This window comes from Ovis canadensis, chromosome 1 (genome assembly GCF_042477335.2).
Source record: "Ovis canadensis isolate MfBH-ARS-UI-01 breed Bighorn chromosome 1, ARS-UI_OviCan_v2, whole genome shotgun sequence".
Classification (NCBI taxonomy): Eukaryota; Metazoa; Chordata; class Mammalia; order Artiodactyla; family Bovidae; genus Ovis; species Ovis canadensis.
In genome coordinates, this window is record NC_091245.1 from 41,061,681 (window position 1) to 41,083,184 (window position 21,504).

Sequence of the window (21,504 nt, forward strand, 5' to 3'; positions counted from 1 at the left end):
CTGGCCTGGAGAATTCCATGAACAGATGAGCCTGGCAGACTACAGTCCATGGGGTCGCAAAGAGTCAGACATGACCGAGCGACTGACACACACACACACACTTCTGATTACTGTTTCCATCTCTTTACTCATGATTAGTCTATTCAGAGTTTTCTAGAGTCAGCATATAGTTGAGTCTATCCACTCTGTGTCTTTTGATTGATGAATTCATTTATATTTAGATTGATTATTGATAAATGAGTACTTAGTATTACTTTTAAAAAAATTATATGTGTGTGTGTTTTATATATATATATATGGCTGTATATCTCCGTTCTTTCTTTTTCCCTCTGTTTCTGTCCGCTATTTTGGTTTAGCGGTTTTCTGTGTTTTTCTCACTTTCATCCTTTGTTGTGTTGCTTGTCTTGGCTCTAGATTTGTATTGTGGTTACTCCAGTGCTTGTATACATCGTCTCATAGGAGAAACAGTCTGATTTTCTGCTGATGGCATCTTATCTTCGCTTGCCTAAATAGGTTTCATCCTTGTTTGCCCCCCCTTTTATGTTCTTGTTGTCTGAAATTATCCCTCTTTATGTTTTGAGTTTAACAGATTGAAGTGGTTATTTTTTACTGCTTTCTCCCCTTTAACCTTTATGCTATAATAAAATATTTTAAAAGTTATTCTGATATAGAGTGGCAATTTTCTGATACTGTTTATCACCTTACTCCAGGTTTTATGTACCTTTGCCTTTTTTTTCTGGTAGAAGAGTTCCTTTCAGCACTTCTAGAAGGCAGGTCCATTGTTGAAGAATTCCCTCTGGGAAAGCCTTTCCTTCTCCTTCATATCCGAATGACAACTTTGCTGGATAGCGTATTCTCAGCTGACAATTTTTCTTTCAATATTTTGAGAATGTCCGCTTTTCTCCTGGCCTCTAGAGTTTCTGCCAGGAAATCTACTGATAATCTAATAGGGATTCCTTTGTGGGTAACCATCCTTGTTTCCCTGGCTGCCTTTAAAATTATTTGTCATTGACTTTTGACAGTTTTAAGATAATGTGTCTTAGGGAAAGTCTTTTTTGCATTGAGGTAATTAGATATTCTCTTAGCTACATGGATTTGTATACCCAGTTCCTTCTCCAAGTTTGGGAAGTTCTCGACTATTATTTCTTTAAATTCTCTGCTGCCTTTTGCTTCTCTCCTGGGATACCCATTATCCTAATATGACCCTTCCTGAAAAAGTTGATAGTTCTCATAGATCTCCCCAGTTTTCTCTAGATCTTACTTCTCTTCTTTCTTCTATCTGTATCATTTTTAGATTTCTGTCTTCAAGCTTGCTGATTCTCTCTTCCATAAAGTCTGCTCTATTTCCACTGCTTTCCAAATTCCATTTCTCATCTCATTTATTGAATTCTTCAGCTCCAGAATTTGTTTGGTTCTCTTGTAGAGCATCAGTCTATTTAGTAAAGTATTCCTTCTGTTTCTTAATTTTATTCCTGAGCTCACTGGATTTTCTTGAATTTCTTTGTGACAGCTATTTTGAATTCTTTTTATCAGTTAGATCACAGTATTCTATGACTTTGATTTATAGAGAATTGTCATTTTCTGTTTTGAATACAGCATTATTATGGGTTTTCATGACACTTGATGAGTTGTTCCTTTGCTGGAGCAGCTGAAATAATGGACATCTTTCTTCCTTAGGTAAAACCTTTCTCTCTCTCTTTTTTTTTTTTTGGCTTGATTCTAATGATTCAACAATTTAGAAATTAAAGTGCTCTCTTTTGTTTTCCAGTAGGTGTCACTATAGCACAAGATTTTTTGTTTTCCTCCCTGAGGTGCTTCTGGTTATATGTGAGTCGGCTCTTTACCTGTCTGAGGTGTCACCTGCCCAGTGCCTTCCTTGGCACTGCTTGTGCCTCTGGGCGTTGGTGCCCTGCTGCTGTTGGTGTCACCTCCTGAGGACTGGGATGGTAGATACGCCTGCCATGTCCCAGATCTGAACTGTAGGCTCTGCTACTGCAGGGGAGGTAAGTAGAGAGGTGGGGTCACAGGTACCTCTACCATGTTGGGGGTATTGGGTTTCTCGGGTGCAGCACCGTGGATGGGAGTGAGGTAGGGGGACTAGGGGCTGGAGTCATGGGTGCCTCTGTGCTTGCAGGGACAGAACATAGCCCTCACTGCCACCGCTGCTGGGTTAGCTGTGGCCGTGAACGCCACTGAGGCCAGGAAATGGGAGTCAGGCATGCTGCCTCCCCTGCTGCCGCCAGGTTTTCCGGGCCTGCAGGCTTACCTGCTGCGGCTGGGAGGCAGGGTGGCAGGTACTGCCTCTGCTGTTCCCCTGGTTCCACGTCCTGTTTGTGTTCCAGCCCACCCACCTTTGGGCTTCCCAGGTGGCTCAGGGGTAAAGAATCCACCTGCCAATGCAGGGGACACAAGAGACACACGTTGGATCCCTGGGTTGGAAAGATCCCCTGGAGTAGGAAATGGCAACCCACTCTAGTATTCTTGCCTAGAGAATCCCATAGACAGGGGAGCCTGGCCAACTACAGTCCATCGGGTCACAAAGATTTGGGCACAACTGAGCACGCACACACACCACCCACCTTTAAATGTACAGGTGCGTGGAATTCTCCAGCATCCTGGTGTATTGGGCAGATGTGGCTTTGTTGAGCTGTGGATGTTTTACTGGTTATAGATTGAAGAGGAAAGACAAAGGGAATGTCTCACTCCAGCAGGATGCTGATGTCACTCATGTTTTGTTTTTGATGTCACAGTTTACATCTTATGTGTCCATTACAAATTATTGTAGGTGATTTTACAAAGTTCCTTTTTTAATGTTCATGCTAGCTTTGTAAGTGATTACTTCAGTGTCTTTACAACATTAGATTCTTCTGAATTTTACCATATTCTTACCATTACCCATGAGATTTGTACTTTCATGTGCTTTCCTATTAACTAAGAGAAAGTGAAGTCACTCAGTCGTGTCCGACTCTTTGCGACCTCGTGGACTATAGCCCACCAGGCTCCTCCATCCATGGGATTTTCCAGGCAAGAATACTAGAGTGGGTTGCCATTTCCTTCTCCAGGGGATCTTCCTGACCCAGGGATCGAACCCAGGTCTCCTTCATTGCAGGCAGACGCTTTAACCTCTGAGCCACCAGGGAAGCCCAGTTAACTAAACAGTACCATTTCATTTCAACTTAAAGAAGTACCTTTAACATTTTTTGTAAGGCTGGTTTCATGGTAATAAAATCCTATAGTTTTTGCTGTCTTGAAAATTCTTCATCTCTCCTTCAATTCTGAAGGACAGCTCTGCCAGGTAGGCTGGCAGGTTGTGTTTTTTTGTTCAGCACTTTGAATATATCATGACACTCTTTTCTGGTCTGAAAAGTTTCTGCTGAAAAATCTGCTTATAGTCTTATGGGGTTCCCCTTGTATTGAACAAGTTTTTTATTCTTGCTGTTTTAAAGATCCTCTTCTTGTCTTTTAACATTTGATGTTTTAATTATCATATCTTGTTGTCAGTCTCTTTGGGTTTATCTTATTTGTAACTCTCTGGAATTCCTGGATCTGGATGTCTGTTTCTTTCCTCAGGTTAAGGAAATTTTCAACCACATTTTTTCAGGTAAATTTTCTGCCTCTTTCTCTCTCTTCTCCTTTTGATAACCTTGTTGTTATCCTATAAGTCCCTTTAAGCTATCTTCACTTTTTAAAATTCTTTTTTCTTTTTGTTGCTCTGATTGGATAAGTCCTGTTGCTGTATTTGAGTTCACTAATCTTTTCTTCGGCTTCATATAATCAGATGTTGAGCCCCTGTATTGTATTTTTCAGTTTCCTTACTCTGTTTTTCAGGTCTGTAGTTTCTGTTTGGTACTTTCTTACATTTTCTACCTCTGTTGAAATTCTCACTTTGTTGATCCATTGCTCTGAGTTTAGTGAGCATCTTTACAATCATTATTTTGAACTCTTTATAGAGTAAATCACTTATGTCAATTTCATTAAGATCTTTTTCTGAGGCTTCATCTTGTTCTTTCATTTGGAACATATCCCTATTTCTTCATTTTCCTTGATTCTCTGTGTTGGTTTCTATGCATTAGGTAAAATATATGCCTTTCCAAGACTTGAAGGAGCAGTCCTGCCCTAGCTCTTGGTTATGTCCTGAACATATGATTGTCCAAGCAGCCTACTTTATTCTTAGTGCCTCCAAGGAGTTGAGCATGCGCCAGAACCTGTCACTGTCCCCAGGGGGCCAGATCGTAGCACTCGATTCAGGCTGATTAGAAGCCGGAACTTCAGGCTGTTGTTGCTCAGTCACTAAGTCGCGTCCAAATCTTTGCGGCCCCATGAACTGCAGCACACCAGGCTCCCCTGTCCTGCATTGTCTCCCAGAGTGTGCTCAAATTCATGTTCATTGAGTCAGTTGGATGATGTCTAACCATCTCATCCTCTGAATTTTCACACTAGGTATTTTGGGGGCTCATCTCTCAGACACAGAACTTATAAGTTGAAGTGCCAACCAGTGTTTAAAGCAGCATTATTTACAATAGTCAGCCATGGAAGCAACCTAAATGTCCATCAACAGATGAATAAATAAAGAAGAGGTGTATATATACACAGTGGGATACTACTCAGCCATAAAATAGAGAATGAAATAGTGCCATTTCATCAGCATGAGTGAACCAAGAGACTATCATACTAAATGAAGTAAGTTAGACAAATATCATATGATATCACTTACATGTGGAATTTAAAATATAACACAAATGAGTCGATCTATGAAACAGAAACAGACTCCTAGACATAGAGAAAAGACTTGTGGTTGCCAGGTGGGAGAAGGGGGTGGGGGGGGGAGGGATGATTGGGAGTTTGGGATTAGCAAATATAAACTATTATATTAATATATAAAATGGATAAACAACAAGGTCATATTGCATAGTACAGGGAACTATATTCAATATCTTATAATGAACCATATGGAAAAGAATATGAAATGCAGTACACACACACACACATACATACACATGATAATAACTGAATCACTTTGCTGTACACCAGAAATTAACACAACACGTTAAGTCAACTATACTTCAATAAAAAAATTTAAAAAGTTGAAGTACCAGCTTAGGGTTCAAACCTGTCACTTCTTAGGGAGATGCTCAGGGTTGTGAATTCCCTCCCAGTTATGAGTTGCTGCTCTGAGGGTGGGGTTTTTGGTGAGATAGTCTCTCAGCCTCTCCTACCCATTGTGGTGTGGTCTTTCTTTTTTCTCATTTTCTCAATGTGTAGGAGTAACTTATCTCGTTTTTTGGTTTCTTGCAGAGGAAATTGTTCCATGTGCAGCTGTAGATGTACTGTGTCTGTGGGAGGAGATAGTTCAGGATGCACCTGTGCCGCCGTTTTGAACTGGAACTGGTAGAGTTTCTTGTACCCACTGACACAGTTTTAATGATTTATCAACAGCCAGGCTTCTCTCATCTTTATTCCCACTTAGTCCCTTTCTCATTATTTCAGAGCATATATCACATATATTACATACTTAATCACCTGGAAAAATTGTGACACAGGAGTTAAAACCAAATTCTTTGCTAGTCTGTTTCACTTTGTGAAACATTCCTTTAAATGTTTATGTGAAGAAGGATTTTACTGAACTGTCACAATAGCAGACTACATCAAAATAAAGTACCAAGGTAGATGGATTTCTGATTTCCAGTCTTCTGTCATCTTTTTAAATTTTTTTAATTTTCATTATTTATCGGTTGCACTGGGTCTTCATTGCCACACCAGGCTCTTCACTGATGCCTGCGGTTTTGGTGAGGGGAGGTTGCTCATCCACTGTGGTGTGTGGGCTTCTCGCTGTAGTGATGGCTTCTCTTGTTGGAGAGCATGGGCTCTAGAAGAGCTCAGGCTTCAGTAATCGTGGCCCATGGGCTTAGCTGTGCGTAGTATGTGAACTGTGAACTTCCAGATGTTCTAGCTGGATTTAGAAAAGGCAGAGGAACCAGAGATCAAATTGCCAACATCCGCTGAATCATCAAAAAAGCAAGAGAGTTCCAGAAAAATATCTATTTCTGCTTTATTGACGATGACACCAAAGCCTTTGACTGTGTGGATCACAACAAACTGTGGAAAATTCTGAAAGAGATGGGAATACCAGACGACCTGATCTGCCTCCTGAGAAATCTGTATGCAGGTCAGGAAGCAACAGTTAGAACTGGACATGGAACAACAGACTGGTTCCAAATCGGGAAAGGAGTACGTCAAAGCTGTATATTGTCACCCTGCTTTTTTAACTTATATGCAGAGTACATCATCCAAAATGCTGGGTTGGATGAAGCACAAGCTGGAATCAAGATTGCTGGGAGAAATATCAATAAGCTTAGATACACAGGTGACACTACCCTTATGGCAGAAAGCAAAGAACTAAAGAGCCTCTTGATGAAAGTGAAAAAGGAGAGTGAAAAAGTTGGTTTAAAGCTCAACATTCAGAAAACTAAGATCATGGCATCCAGTCCCATCACTTCATGGCAAATAGATGGGGAAACAATGGAAACAGTGACAAACTTTATTTTCTTGGGCTCCAGAATCACTGCAGATGGTGACTGCAGCCCTGAAATTAAAAGGTGCTTGCTCCTTGGAAGAAAAGCTATGACCAACCTAGACAGCATATTAAAAAGCAGAGACATCACTTTGCCAACAAAAGTCTGTCTAGTCAAAGCTATGGTTCTTCCAGTAGTCATGTATGGATGTGAGAGCTGGACTATAAAGAAGCTGAGTGCTGAAGAATTGATACTTTTGAACTGTGATGTTGGAGAAGATTTGAGAGTCCCTTGGACTGCAAGGAGATCCAGCCAGTCAATCCTAAAGGAAATCAGTCCTCAATGTTCCTTGGAAGGACTGATGTTGAAGCTGAAACTCCAATACTTTGGCCACCTGATGCGAAGAACTGACTCATTTGAAAAGACCCTGATGCTGGGAAAGATTGAAGGTGGGAGGAGAAGGGGATGACAGAGGATGGAACGGTTGGATGGCATCACCGACTCGATGGACGTGAGTTTGAGCAAGCTCCTAGAGTTGGTGATGGACAGGGAAGCCTGGCTTGCTGCAGTCCATGGGGTCGCAAAGAGTTGGACGCGACTGAGCGACTGAACTGAATTGAACTAAAAGTATGTGGAGTGTTATTGGACAGAAGTGAACGTGTGTCCCCTGCATTGGCAGGAGGATTCTTAACCACTGGACCACTAGGGAGCTACCTTGCCTCTTTTAAAAAAAAATTCATTATTTTATCCAACTTTATTGAGGTATAATTGACAAAATTGTAAGTCATTGAAAGTATACAGCAAAATGTTAATCTGATATACATGTACATTGTGAAAGAGGTCTCTTCCTCACTGACTAAATTAATGCATTCATTACCCCACTTTACTTATGAAAACATACAAGTTTTCCATCTTAGCAAGTTTCAATTGTACAATACAGTGTTATCAACTATAGTCACCATATTACAAATTAGATTTTCAGACTTTATTCATCTTATAACTGAAAGTTTATGCTGTTTTTCTAACCTTGTCCTATTTCCCCCACTCTCTAGCCACTGACAACCACTTTTTCACTCTGTTTCCATGAGATTGACTTCATTTTCTTACCTCTTTAAAAAATATTTCATTTAGCATAACGCCTTCTGGGTTCATCTGTGTTGTTACAAAGGACAAGATTTATTTCTTTAAGGCTAAATAATGTTCCACTCTGTGTATGTATATGTGCTCAGTCACTAGGTCGTGTCCAGCTCTGCGACCCCATGGACTATAGCCCACCAGGTTCCTCTGACCGCGGGTTATTCCAGGCAAGAATACTGGAGTCGGTTGCCATTTCCTACTTCAGTGTATGTGTATATACATAGGGAAATGCAGATCACTACACACATGCCACGTTTTCTTTATTTTCTTCATGCACTTAGGTTTTCTCCATACCATGTCTATTTGAATAATGATTTTATGACTGTGAGAGGACAGATATCACTTCAAGTTAATTATTTGGCTACCAAAGGAAATCAGAATATGTTCAGAAGTTGGATTGCTGGATCAAATGGTAGTTCAATTTTTAATTTCCACACTGTTTTCTATAGTGCCTGTACAAGTTTACATTCCAACAAACAGTGTAGAGGAATTACCTTTTCTCCACATATTTGCCTGCATTTGTTACCTCATTTTTTTTTTTTAATAATAGACTTCTAACCTGTGTAAGGTAGTTTCAGTTTACATCTCCCCAGTGGTAAGAGGGCAAGGAGGAGAAGTGGGTGACAGAGAATGAGATGGTTAGATGGCATCACAGACTCAATAGACATGAGTTTGAGCAAGCTCCAGGAGAGGGTGGAGGATAGGGAAGCCTGGTATGCTGCAGTCTGTGGAGCTGCAAAGAGTTGGATACGTCTTAGTGAACGAATAACAATTAGTGAGAATGAGTACTTTTTATGTATCTGTTGACCATCTGTATTTATTTATTGAATAATGTCTATTTAGATGTTTTACCCACTTTTAGTTGGGGATTTTTTGGCTATTAGTTGTGTATATTCCAAGAATATTTTGAATATTAATCCCTTAACAGATATGTGGTTTGCAAACATATTCTTCTGTTTCATAGATCGAATTTTCATTTTGTTGATGGTTGTTTTTCCTGTGTAGAATCTTTTTAGTTTCTAAAAGACTAGGAATACTTAGGAGTAAATCACATAAGAATACTTTAGGATGTAATCATGTTTATTTTTGCTTTCGTTACCTTTTCTTTTGCTGTTAAATACAAAATATCACTGCAAAGACCAATGGCAAGTAGCTTCTTACCCATTATGTTTTCTTGGGAGTTTTATGGTTTCAGGTTATACATTCAAGTCTTTAATCCATTTTGAGTTGACTTTTCAGTGTTTTGTAAGTACTGATCCTGTTTCATTCTTTTTCATATGGTTATCCAATTTTCCAAACACCTTTTATTGAAGAGGTATCCTTCCTGAACTGTATATTCTTGGCTCCTTTGTCATAAATTAATTGACAATATAACATGAGTTCATTTTCAGGGTCTCTATTCTGTTCCAGTGATCTATGCGTCAGTTTTTATGACTGTATCATACTGTTTTTTGGTGTTTTTTTTTATATCATATTGCTTTGATTATTACAGCTTTGCAGGACAGTTTGAAATCAGGAAGAGTAATGCCTTTAGCTTTGTTCTATCTCAAGATTACTTTAGCTATTTAGGTTTTTTTCAGGTTTCAAAAAAAATTTTTTTGTTTGACAATTTATTAAATATACTACATTTGCACCTTCAGTTTTTTAAATCATTCATACATGAACTTTGTAAAACTCTACTTTATAGAAAACCATCTGCAAAATAAAAATGCGCATTTTTGCTCACATTTTAGATAAACTGCTAAAAATGTTAGGAATTATTTTATTGAAGGTGATCATGAGACTTGGGGTGGCTTGATTTTATTAAATCTGACACCAGACAATGACTTTAGTAAGGTTAATGTTGAAATGTGGATACAAAAATGTCTATTTACTGTTCAATCTAATGGTGTTTGAGAAAACACTACAAACAGGACAAAATGAAGTACTATTTTTTTTCTTTACAGACATTTCTCTAAATCCATTTTCTGTACACTTTCTCTCCCATTCATAATTAGTTATGCAGACTGATGAGGCCAAAAAAAAAAATTCCTTAAAAAGACCTCGATCCTATTTACATCACGTGCAAAGTGAGAATTTTAAGTAGGTGTCATGGCAGAAGTGGTTAAAAGTAAATACAGTCAAGTGACAGATACCTTTGCCTCTCCAAATATAAGTCCTTCCCCCCTCCTCTCTGGGAGAAATAACATTTTCAGGTCATAGACTGTGAAACAGCATGCAATGCAAAGACAGAAACAAATTAAAAATTCTTTTTATTTGCAGCTGTTGAGACAATATTTCTGAGAGTTGAGGTTACCTCTAGTGGCAAAACCAGAGCGAGCTGTTAAACAGTTGGAATGCTACAGTACTTGAGTACATGGCCATTTCTCTTTTAGCACGTTCTTTGGTCTCCTCTTCTAGAAGTTGTAGGTGTCTGTTTAGCTTGATTGCCTGTCATCTGAATGAAGCTACATCTACAACTGTCAGTCCTCTGAGGTTCCTTTAATAGTTGCATCCATATTTGAAATGCCTACATGGAGTCACTTCTGACCAGCTGGCCATTTTGGCTAACAGCATTTCCCACTCACAGAGTGATCTTCTTAGGCTGCCAGCTACATGACTTGCTTCATTTTGAGGGGTTGGACGAGGGCTTTCTAAATCCAGAAAATTTAGTGATCTCTCACTTACCATAAGCACACGATGTGGTATTTTTAGTGCCGTAGCCTTAAAGGGAGTTGATTGTATAAGGTCAAGATCTGCTTGTCTTGAAAATGGAATTCCGGCTACAACAGTTCTCTTTGGAACTGCAGAATCACACTAGCATTTGAAACTCCTTCTTGGAATTCTTGTTCCAGGTCAGCATTTGGTGGTGCTACCTTTAATTTTTCCAGGGCCCTCATTCACTAATACCTTCAGTGTATTCCATTTCACACCGAATTTGACTAATGTCTGCCATCTGAGCAGCAGTGGGAGAAGGAAATGCTGCCCTACTCTAAATATGTACCAACTACTGCTTGCTTTTAGGCATTGTCTGCTCCTGTGCCTCATATTAAATCTTTCAACTTGCCTCAATATGCATATGCTGGATTTGTCCCCCTGGGCCCGCTAGAGGGTCCCTGGTGAGGGCCACCACCTGCTGGCTCCCTGGGCACTCCTTCGATGGTCTCAGAGGCAGCTTGGCCCAGTGCATGGAGATGCCCAGGTAAATCACTGGCCAGAGAGCCAGGTTCCAAATTTTAAGATTTTTCTATTTATATGAAAAAAGCCTTTGGCATTTTCATAGGAATTGCATTGAATCTGTAGATTGCTTTGGGTTAGTTCAGTTCAGTCGCTCAGTCGTGTCCGACTCTTTGCGACCCTATGAAGTGCAGCACACCAGGCCTCTCTGTCCATCACCAACTCCCGGAGTCTACCCAAACCCATGTCCATTGAGTCGGTGATGCCATCCGACTATCTCATCCTCTGTTGTCCCCTTCTCCTCCTGTCCTCAATCTTTCCCAGCATCAAGGTCTTTTCCAATGAGTCAGCTCTTCGCATCAGGTGGCCAAAGTATTGGAGTTTCAGCTTCAACATCAGTCTTCCAAGGAACACCCAGGACTGATCTCCTTTAGGATGGACTGGCTGGATCTCCTTGCAGTCCAAGGGACTCCCAAGAGTCTTCTCCAACACCACAGTTCAAAAGCATCAATTCTTCGGTGCTCAGCTTTCTTTATAGTCCAACTCTCACATCCATATATGACTACTGGAAAAACCATATCCTTGACTAGAGGGACCTTTGTTGGCAAAGTAATGTCTTTGCTTTTTAATATGCTGTCTAGGTTGGTCAGTATGGACATTTTAATAATAATAATACCTCCAGTCCATGAACACAGAATATCTTTCCATTTATTTGTGTCATCTTTCCTACATTTTCAGTGTACAGTTTCTTACCTTGGTAAAATTTATTCCTAAGTTGTCTTAATTTGTTTTTTGGATAATTCATTGTTAATGTATAGAGAAGAAATTTATTTTTTATATTGATTTTGTACTCTACAACTTTATTGAAATTGTTTATTATTTAGTTCAGTCATTTAGTCGTGTCTGACTCTTGTGACCCCATGGTCTGTAGCATGCCAGGCTTCCCTGTTCATCATGAACTCCCGAAGCTTGCTTAAACTCATGTCCATCAAGTCAGTGATGCCATCCAACCATCTCATCCTCTGTTGTCCCCTTTTCTTCCCACCTTCAATCTTTCTCAGCATCAGGGTCTTTTCCAATGAGTCAGTTCTTCGCATCAGGTAGCCAAAGTACTGGAGTTTCAACTTCACCATCAGTCCTTCCAAAGAATATTCAGAACTGATTTCCTTTATGATGGACTGGTTAGACCTCCATGCAGTCCGAGGGACTCTCAAGAGTCTTCTCCAATACCACTGTTCAAAAGCATCAATTCTTTGGCACTCAGCTCTCTTTATAGTCCAACTCTCACATCCATACATGACTACTGGAAAAACCATAGCTTTGACTAGACAGACCTTTGTTGGCAAAGTAATGTCTCTGCTTTTGGATATGCTGTCTAGGTTGGTCATAACTTTTCTCCCAAGGAGCAAGCATCTTTTAATTTCATGGCTGCAGTCACCATCTGCAGTGATTTTGGAGCCCCCCAAAATAGTCTGTCACTGTTTCCATTGTTTCCCCATCTATTTGCCATGAAGTGATGAGACTGGATGCCATGATCTTAGTTTTCTGAATGTTGAGCTTTAAGCCAGCTTTTTCACTCTCCTCTTTCACCTTCATCAAGGGGCTCTTTAGTTCTTCTTCACTTTCTGCCATAAGGGTGGTGTCATCTGCATATCTGAGGTTATTGATATTTCTCCCAGCAATCTTGATTCCAGCTTGTGCTTCTTCCAGCCCAGCATTTCTCATGATGTACTCTGCATAGAAGTTAAATAAGCAGGGTGACAATATACAGCCTTGACGTACTCCTTTTCCTATTTGGAACCAGTCTGTTGTTCCATGTCCAGTTCTAACTGTTGCTTCCTGACCTGCATACAGATTTCTCAGGAGGCAGGTCAGGTGGTCTAGTATTCCCATCTCTTTCAGAATTTTCCAGTTTCTTGTGATCCACACAGTCAAAGGCTTTGGCAAAGTCAATAAAGCAGAAGTAAATGTTTTTCAAGAATTCCCTTGGTTTTTCAATGATCCAGCAGATGTTGGCAATTTGATCTCTGGTTCCTCTGCCTTTTCTAATCCAGCTTGAACATCTGGAAGTTCACAGTTCACATACTGAACCCTGGCTTGGAGAATTTTGAGCATTACTTTACTAGTGTGTGAGATGAGTGCAATTGTGCAGTAGTTTGTACATTCTTTGGCATTGCCTTTCTTTGGGATTGGAATGAAAACTGACCTTTTCCAGTCCTGTGGCCACTGCTGAGTTTTCCACATTTGGTGGCATATTGAGTGCAGCACCTTCACAGCATCATTTTTCAGCATTTGAAATAGCTCAGCTGGAATTCCATCACCTCCACTAGCTTTGCTTGTAGTGAAGCTTTGTAAGGCCCACTTGACTTCACACTCCAGGATGTCTGGCTCTATGTGAGTGATCACACCATCATGCTTATCTGGGTAATGACGATCTTTTTTATACAGTTCTTCTGTGTATTCTTGCCACCTCTTCTTAGTATCTTCTGCTTCTGTTAGGTCCATACCATTTCTGTCCTTTATTGAGCCCATCTTTGCATGAAATGTCCCTTTGTATCACAAATTTTCTTGAAGAGATCTCTAGTCTTTCCCATTCTATTTTTTTCTCTATTTCTTTCAACTGATCACTGAGGAAGGCTCTTTTCTCTCTCTCTGCTATTCTTTGGAACTCTGTTTATTGTTGGGCTGATCAAAAAAGTTCACTGGGGTTTTCCATAAGATGTTAAAAAAAAACAACAAACTTTTTGGCCAACCCAATATTTCTAACAGTTTTTTTTAGTAGATTCTTTAGGGTTTTCTAAATACAATATATCATCTGCTAACTGTGATAGTTTTACTTCTTCTTTTGTAATTTGAATGCCTTTTATTTCTATTTCTTGTCTAATTGCTCTGGCTAGGGCTTCCAGTACTATGTTGAATAAGATTGGTGACAGTGGTATCCTTGTCTTGTTCTTAAACTTAGAGGAAAGCTCTCAGCATTTCACCATTGCATAGGTTGTTATCTGTGGGTTTGACATATATGGCCTTTATTATGTTGACATGCAGTCCCTCAATACCCAGTTTGTTGACTTTTTAAATCATGAATGGATGTTGAATTTTGTCAAATGCTCTTTCTGCATCTATTGAGATGACCATATGCTCTTTATCCTTTATTTTGTGAATGTGGTGTATGTCAAGTTTTATTTTATTGACATGAACCATCCATGTACCACTGGAATAAATCCAATTTGATTCTTTTAATCTATTGTTGAATTCAATTTGCTAATACTTTATGAGGATTTTTGTAACTGTTCATCAGGAATATAGGCCTGTAGTTTTTTTCTTTGTACACTCTTTGTCTGCCTTTGATAAAGTAAAGCTGACCTTGTAAAAATAATGTGAAAGTGCAATTTCCTTTTCTGTTTTTGGAAGAGATTGAGACGGATTGGTATTAATTAGTCTTTAAATGTTTTGTGGAATTCACCAGTGAAACTGTCTGTCCCTGAACTTTCTTTTCTTGCTGGGAGATTTCCTATTACTGGTTCAGTTTCGTTACTAGTAATTTATTCGGTTTTCCTGTTTCCTCATGATCCAGTCTTGGTAAGTTGTTTCAGGAATTAGACAATTTCTTCTAAGTTATCCAACTTGCTGGCATATAAGAAATGCATAGTGGTCTTTATGATCTTTTGTATTTTTGTGGTATCAGTTGTAATATCTCCTTTTTTATTTACGTCTTGATGTAAGTTCTCTTTTTCTTAGTAAGTCTGATTAAAAGTTTGTCTGCTGCTGCTGCTAAGTCGCTTCAGTCGTGTCCAACTCTGTGCGACCCCATAGATGGCAGCCCACCAGGCTCCGCCGTCCCTGGGATTCTCCAGGCAAGAACACTAGAGTGGGTTGCCATGTCCTTCTCCAGTGCATGAAAGTGAAAAGTGAAAGTGAAGTCACTCAGTCCTGTCTGACTCTTAGCAACCCCATGGACTGCAGCCCACCAGGCTCCTTCGTCCATGGGATTTTCCAGGCAAGAGTACTGGAGTGGGTTGCCATTGCCTTCTCCAATCTTTTTTGAAAAGAAGCTGTTAGTTTCATTAATCTTTTCTGTTGTCTTTTAAATCTCTATTTCATTTATTTCCACTCCTGTTACTTCCTTCCTCTTGCCTAGCCTGGAGCTTACTTTGGTGGGACTGTGCTCAGTCCACTCTCTGCGACCCTATGGACTATAGCCTGCCAGGCTCTTCTGTCCTGGTATTTTTCAGGCAAGAATACTGGAGTGGGTTGCCATTTCCTCCTCCAGTGGAACTTAGTTTGTTCCTAAGTCCTCAAGATACAACGCCAGTTGTTCAAGATGTTCTTTCTTCATGTAAGTGTTTATCACTATAAACTTCCCTTTTAGAACTGCTTTTGCTATATCTTGTAAGTTTTGCTATGTTTTGTTTCCATTTTCATTTGTCTCAAAGTATTTTTTTATTTCTTCTTTGATTCAGTGGTTGTTCAGGAGTCTGTTGTTTAATGTCAACATGTTTGTGAACTCTCCAGTTTTCTTCTTATAATTGATTTCTAGTTTCATACAATCATGTTTGAAAAAGATGCCAGATAGCATTTCAATCACTTTAAATTTATTAAGACATGTGGCCTAACATATGGTCTGTCCTGAAGAATATTCTATGTGAGCTTGAGAAAAATGTACGTTTGATCCTTGTTCAGATGGAAAGTTACGTCATGGCTTTCAGGTTCATCTTGTCTAACGTGTAGTGTAAGCCCAATATCTTCTTGCTGATTTTTCTGGCTAAACTGGTTTTGAGTGGAGTATTTAAGTTCCCTGATATTACACTGCTCTTTTTCTCCCTACACAATCATTATTTGCTTTCAGTTCAGTTCAGTTCAGTCGCTCAGTCATGTCTGACTCTTTGCGACCCCATGAATCGCGGCATGCCAGGCCTCCCTGTCCATCACCAACTCCCGGAGTTCACTCAGACTCAATGTCCATTGAGTCCGTGATGCCACCCAGCCATATCATCCTCTGTCTCTCCCTTCTCCTCCTGCCCCCAATCCCTCCCAGCATCAGAGTCTTTTCCAATGAGTCAACTCTTCGCATGAGGTGGCCAAAGTACTAGAGTTTCAGCTTTAGCATCATTCCGTCCAAAGAAATCCCAGGGCTGATCTTCAGAATGGACTGGTTAGATCTCCTTGCAGTCCAAGGGACTCTCAAGAGTCCTCCAACACCACAGTTCAAAAGCATCAATTCTTCGGCGCTCAGCCTTCTTCACAGTCCAACTCTCACATCCATACATGACCACAGGAAAAACCATAGCCTTGACTAGAAAGACCTTAGTCGGCAAAGTAATGTCTCTGCTTTTGAATATGCTATCTAGGTTGACCATAACTTTTCTGCCAAGGAGTAAACGTCTTTTAATTTCATGGCTGCAGTCACCATCTGCAGTGATTTTGGAGCCCCAAAAAATAAAGTCTGACACTGTTTCCACTGTTTCCCCATCTATTTCCCATGAAGTGATGGGACTGGATGCCATGATCTTCGTTTTCTGAATGTTGAGCTTTAAGCCAACTTTTTCACTCTCCTCTTTCACTTTCATCAAGAGGCTTTTGAGTTCCTCTTCACTTTCTGCCGTAAGGGTGGTGTCATCTGCATATCTGAGGTTATTGATATTTTTCCTGGCAATCTTGATTCCAGCTTGTGCTTCTTCCAGTCCAGTGTTTCTCATGATGTACTCTGTATATAAGTTAAATAAGCAGGGTGACAATATATAGCCTTGACGTACTCCTTTTCCTATTTGGAACCATTCTGTTGTTCCATGTCCAGTTCTAACTGTTGCTTCCTGACCTGTATACAGGTTGCTCAAGAGGTAGGTCAGGTGGTCTGGTATTCCCATCTCTTTCAGAATTTTCCACAGTTTATTGTGATCCACACAGTCAAAGGCTTTGGCATAGTCAAGAAAGCAGAAATAGATGTTTTTCTGGAACTCTCTTGCTGTTTTGATGATCCAGCGATGTTGGCAATTTGATCTCTGGTTCCTCTGCCTTTCTAAAACCAGCTTGAACATCTGGAAGTTCACAGTTCATGTATTGCTGAAGCCTGGCTTGGAGAATTTTGAGCATTGTTTTACTAGCCTGTGAGATGAGTGCAATTGTGCAGTAGTTTGTACATTCTTTGGCATTGCCTTTCTTTGGGATTGGAATGAAAACTGACCTTTTCCAGTCCTGTGGCCACTGCTGAGTTTTCCACATTTGCTGGCATATTGAGTGCAGCACTTTCACAGCCTCATCTTTCAGGTTTTGAAATAGCTCCACTGGAATTCTATCACCTCCACTAGCTTTGTTTGTAGTGATGCTTTCTAAGGCCCACTTGACTTCACATTCCAGGATGTCTGGCTCTAGATGAGTGATCACACCATCGCGATTATCTTGGTCGTGAAGATTTTTTTGTGCAGTTCTTCTGTGTATTCTTGCCAGCTCTTTTAATGTCTTCTGCTTCTGTTGGGTCCATACCATGTCTGTCCTTTATCGAGCCCATCTTTGCATGCAATGTTCCCTTGGTATCTCTAATTTTCTTGAAGAGATCTCTTGTCTTTCCCATTCTGTTGTTTTCCTCTATTTCTTTGCATTGATCGCTGAAGAAGGCTTTCTCATCTCTTCTTGTTATTCTTTGGAACTCTGCATTCAGATGCTTATATCTTTCCTTTTCTCCTTTGCTTTTCACTTCTCTTCTCTTCACAGCTATTTGTAAGGCCTCCCCAGACAGCCGTTTTGCTTTTTTGCATTTCTTTTCCATGGGGGTGGTCTTGATCCCTGTCTCTTGTACAGTGTCAAGAACCTCATTCCACCCTATCTATCAGGTCTAGGCCCTTAAATCTATTTCTCACTTCCACTGTATAGTCATAAGGGATTCGATTTAGGTCATACCTGAGTGGTCTAGTGGTCTTCCCTGCTTTCTTCAATGTAAGGCTGAATTTGGCTGTTCTTGTTTGGGGCTCATATTTACAACTGTTACTTCCTTTTGATTGATTGGCTTATCTTTTATAATGACCTTTTTGTCTCATTAAATTTTTCAGGTTGAAGTTTATTTTGTTTAATGTAAGTACAGCTACCTTTGTTTTCTTTTGGTTTTCATTTGCCAAGAATATGTTTTTTGCATCCCTTCCCTTTTCAGTCTGTGTGTGTCCTTTAAACTAAGTGAGACTCTTAGTCAACATATCCATTTTTATCCATTCAGGCACTTTGTCTTTTGATCAGACAGCTTAATCCATTTACATTTAAAGTTTAAAAAGTGTTTATTGAAGAATAGTTGATTTACAATATTTAGCTTCATGTGTATCACATTGTGATTCAGTATTTTTGCAGGTTATACTCTTACAGATTATTATAAGATAATCACTATAATTCCCTGTGCTATACATTATATCCTTGTTGCTTATCTGTTTTGTGTATATTAGTTTGTTAATCTTATACCCCTAATTTGTCCCTCTTCCCATCCATCTCCCCTTTGGTAACCATAGTTTATTTGCTATGTCTGTGAGTCTATTTCTATTTTGCATATATATTCATTTGTGTTATTTTTTTAGATTCTACTTATAAGTGACATTATATAGTGTAGTATTTGTCTTTCTCTGACTTATTTCACTATCCATAATATTTCCTAGGTCCATTCACGTCTCTGCAAATGGCAGTATTTTTTTCTCTTGCTTTTTCGATGATCCAACGGATGTTGTCAATTTGATCTCTGGTTCTTCTGCCTTTCCTAAAACCAGCTTGAACATCTGGAAGTTCATGGTTCACATATTGCTGAAGCCTGGCTTGGAGAATTTTGAGCATGACTTTGCTACCGTGTGAGATGAGTGCAGTTGTGTGGTAGTTTGGGCATTCTTTGGCACTCTTGTTTAGTAATGCTAATATGAACATTGGGGTGTATATAACTTTTTACATTTGTGTTTTTGTTTATTCCCAACACAGGGAGTGGAATTGATGGGTCACATGGTAGTTCTTTTTTAGTTTTGAGGAACTGCCATACTGTTCTCCCTGATGGCTACACCACCTTACATTCCCACCAACAGTGTACAAGGATTCCCTTTTTTCTGCAAACTCTCTGACACATTATTTATAGACTTTTTGATAACTGTTCTAACAGGTGTGAGGTGATGTCTCATTTTCATTTTGCATTTGTTATATTCATAAATTTTGTGATTTCTATTTGGCAATTTTTAATGTTTTCTATCTTTGTTGCGATTCTTTGTTCATGCATTGATCTTTTGACCTCAGTGAGCATTTTTACAACCATTATTTTGAACTCTCAGGTAAGTCACTTAGTTCATTAGATCTGTTCTGGATATTTATCATGGCACATCTGGAACATTACCTTTGTTTCTTTTTTATTGTCACTATGCATTATACAAAGCAGCCACCTCTTCCAGTCTTGACTGAATGGTCTCTTGTAGGAGATGAATCCTGTTGCTCAGCCCAGCCTGAGCTCTTAATTGGCTTTCAAACTTTTGTGACTATTTTCTTTGAGGCTACTTCTTTGCTTTTAGTGGCTTATTTAGAGGATATGCTAAGACTTGTATATCCAAAGGTGGGGACTACAGTTAGCACCTAGATGCAGGCTGATTAGACCCTGGACCCTGAGGCTGCAGCTGAGAGTATGTAGTTAAGCCCTGTGCAGGGAGAAAAGGAAATGGGCATTTGTTTTTGTTTTTTTTTCACCTGTTCCTTTGTGCTGAGCACAGATGTACAGTCACTGGGGGGTAGGGATGGTGGTACCTGCATCCATTAAGAATTTTATTTTTGTTTGCTATAATCCTGTAGAATTCATGAATGCAAGCCCCATTGGCTGTCAGAGCCAGATGACCCAGGGACTACTCCTTGGGTATCAGACATAAAAGTTGGGGCACAGTATATAAAAACTCCTTCCAGGGAGATACTAGTGATTGGAGTGGGCTGGAAGATGGGAGAGGTGTCCTTCAACTTCCCCAGTCTCTGGGGAAGACTGCAGCTGCCCCTAGCACCTGCTAGATTAGGAGCTGGGTCTCAGGCAGCAGCTTTTAAAGCATGTGGATAAGCCTTTTTCAGGGGAAGACAGGGAGATGGACTATTCTACCTGCTCCCTCTGCACCTGGCCCTGAGGGGCTACTCAAAGTGAGCTGTGACCATCAAGAATGTTTATTTTCTATAGCTTTGTGGATCTCATAAACACATGCCCTGTTGGCTTTCAGGGCTAAGGATTTGGGAACCCATACCTCAAGTGGAAGTCTTCAAAGTTAAGAGTACTACAGGTGGAGTCTGAATGCTTCAGTGCTCAGGGAGAACCTAAGAACTGGGAGTTCTCTGCTGATGCAGTGCTGTGCCTGGGTTGAGATGTATGGTGAGAGTGTATCTCAGCCTTTCCTACTATTTTGGTATTTTCTCATTTATTTAATATGTAAGAAGAGCTGCTCAGCTAGCTTCTGGATCTTTTTTAGAGGGAACTGCTCTACATGTGTGAACATCTGGCATATCCATGGGAGGAGGAGAGGCGCTGTAGAGCCTCCTTGGTCATCTTTACCTTGGGTGAATTACCGTGGGTGATTGAGAATGGCTTTATCTACAAGGGTAGACAGACTCCTTGTCTGTCCCCTTTGAAGTTGAATCTGGTTTTAAACATTGTGGCCATTATTGTTAACTTTAATTGTAATGTGAGAAGGCTCTTCTGCACTCATTTCTACATTCTTTTTTTAATTTGTTTTTAATTGGAGAATAATTGCCTTATAATATTGTGTTGGCTTCTACCATACAGCATGAATCAGCCATAGGTATACATATGTCCCCCCTCTCTTGAACCTCCCCCACATCCCCCCCGCATCCCACCCTTCTAGGCTGTCACAGAGCACTGGGTTGAGCTCCTTCTGAAAGTGAACTGAAAGTGAAGTCGCTCAGTCGTGTCTGACTCTTTGCGACCCGTGGACTGTAGCCCACCAAGCTCCTCCATCCATGGGATTCTCCAAGCAAGAACACTGGAGTGGATTGCCATTTCCTTCTCCAGGGGATCTTCCCAACCCAGGGATTGAACCCAGGTCTCCCACATTGCAGGCAGATGCTTTTAACCTCTGCACCACCAGGGAGCCCCTTCTGTCACACAGCAAATCTCCACTGGCTCTATTTTACATACAGTAATGCTACTCTCTCAATTCGTCCGTCTCCTTCCCCCGCTGTGTCCACAAGTCTGTTCTGTCTGTGTCTCCATTACTGCTCTGCAGATAGGTTCATCAGTACCATCTATCTAGATTCCATATGTATGCGTTAGTATACAATATTTTCTCTTTCTGCCTGACTTCACTCTGTGTAATAGGCTCTAGGTTCATCCGGTCTCATTAGAACGGACTCAGATGTGTTCCTTTTTGTGGCTGATATTCCATTGTATGTATGTACCACGACTTCTTCATCCATTCATCTGTTGATGGACATCAAGGTTGCTTCTGTGTCCTGGCTATTGTAAATAGTGGTGCAGTGAACATCGGGGTGCTTGTGTCTTTTTCAGTTATGGTTTCCTCAGGATATATGCCTAGTAGTGGGACTGTTGGGTCATATGGTAATTTTATTCTTAGTTTTCTAAGGAATCTCTGTACTGTTCTCCATGGTGGCTGTTCCAATTTACATTTCCACCAACCCTGTAGGAGGGTTCCCTTTTCTCCACACCCTCTCCAGCATTTATTGTTTGCAGCTTTCTTGATGATGGCCA

At 40.2% G+C, this 21,504-nt stretch overlaps 1 protein-coding gene and 1 pseudogene across 2 annotated transcripts in view; one reads left to right on the forward strand and one right to left on the reverse strand.

The window, feature by feature from the left end:
* RAVER2 (ribonucleoprotein, PTB binding 2) overlaps positions 1–21,504 on the forward strand; it is a 146,196-nt gene that overhangs the window by 121,121 nt on the left and 3,571 nt on the right. The window lies entirely within an intron of this gene.
* Positions 9,896–10,658, reverse strand: LOC138442436 (mitochondrial fission factor pseudogene; annotated as a pseudogene).